We start from the raw sequence: 1,739 nt of genomic DNA on the forward strand, positions 1-1,739 counted from the left end.
TATATATAATTTTTTTAAGTGTATGTATCTATGTAGGCACTTTTCTAGGATGAAGATTTCCATTAGAGCCTCAAAGAGAAATTAGGCCCCTCCAAAGGTTGAAGATCACTGCTTGAGACAGTAAATGGAGCCTTTAGTTTCTGATTTATCTGGCTGCGGAGCACATCAGTATCAATCTTCACATGGCTATAAAATCTGGCCCACAAAGCCTTCTTCAGTTTCCATTTGTCTTCATGAGCTATGTGTAATTTTTCATGAGAAAAAAAAATATAGTTCTTTACAATCAAGGGTCATTTTTCATCAAATATTTAAAATTCTGGGGATTTCAAGATTTTTTTTTTTTAATCAGTGGTTAAAGGAAAGTTATTCGACATCAAACAATTTCAAGCCTACAGCATCTTTAGCATTTGCCCACTCGGGCTGAATTATTGTGATATTTCTTTCTTCTTGAGTTAACTGACTTGAAACAAAAGGCTTGGCTCCTCCTTCTAACTGGCTTTTCTTTTTCTTCTGATAGTTGAATCAGCTCTGAAATAATGATGATGAATTAACTGTGGCTCTTATTTGAAGTAGTAATTATCATTTTGATAAAGTCTTGATCCCCAGATACGTTAATGCAAGATACTGATATAATATTCTTAAAAGAATTGGTCGGAAATTAAAAAGGAAAAGGACTCTAGGGAACCCAAGGAAAGGTGCAGGAAGAAATGAGACCCAAAAAGAAAGCCTATACAATTAGATACTAAAATCGGATTAAACCCCTAGGCAGAAAGAATTTCTTAAACAGGGAACAAACATAGCAACCAGAAAACACTGCTTTTTGAATACATTCAGTGAAAACGACAAAAAATCCTAACTGAGCTTTTCAAGGACATCTTTTGGCTGTGAGTCTCAAGGTGTTTCATGGCTTCTCATTAAGGCAAGGACAGGTGGGAGGTTGCTGCTGTTCGGCCCCAAAATAAATAAATAGATAGATGATAGATAGATAGATAGATAGATAGATAGATAGATAGATAGATAAAAGTAAAGACAGGCGAGAAGAAAACATCACAGAAAAAAAGACGTTGCCAGTAATTATCAGATAAATATCAAAAGCTCAGGGAACATTCTTTTTTTTGTGGCAGATAAACGCCCATCAGTGAAGAGCACTGATTTTTTCGTTGGACAATATCAGAGTAGGATGTAGAAAGAAAAAGAGGATTAAGGATGTGCCTTTTAACAAATTACTGTAGGCAACGCCGGACGACTTTAAAGGGACCCCAGTTTGCGTACATCTGGCAGTACGAGGAGAACTAGCCCAGGGGCTCTAAATCTGAACGGGAAGGAAAACAGCCCCCCGCGCTCGCTCAGCTCCGGGCTCCCCTCCCAGTGCCGCAGCTGCAGGTCGCGGCTCGGGTCTGCGACCTCGGGGCTGTCAGCAGGAGGCCGGGATCCTCGAGTGCTCCCGGGCACTGACGCCCCAGCCTGGGTGCATCCTCCCGCGACTCTTCTGCTTTCGAGTAACAGCTCGGCTCTCCTCCCCGCGCCTCCTCACACCTATTAAAGAAAAAGCCTGGGATGTCGGCGGGAGCGCACAGCGCCCCAGCCCACGCGACCCGGGCTCCGGCGGCCGCCGGCAGGGGGGCGCTGGCCGCTCCCGGCCCCCGGGGAGAGGAGGGCGCGCCCCCGCGGCCCGCGCGCGCCCGTTGTCATGGGAACGCACTCGGCCGGGCAGCCCGAGGGGCGGCGGGAGGCGGCGG

The sequence above is a fragment of the Octodon degus genome, unplaced genomic scaffold (genome assembly GCF_000260255.1).
Source record: "Octodon degus isolate 3935 unplaced genomic scaffold, OctDeg1.0 scaffold00065, whole genome shotgun sequence".
NCBI classification, from domain to species: domain Eukaryota; kingdom Metazoa; phylum Chordata; class Mammalia; order Rodentia; family Octodontidae; genus Octodon; species Octodon degus.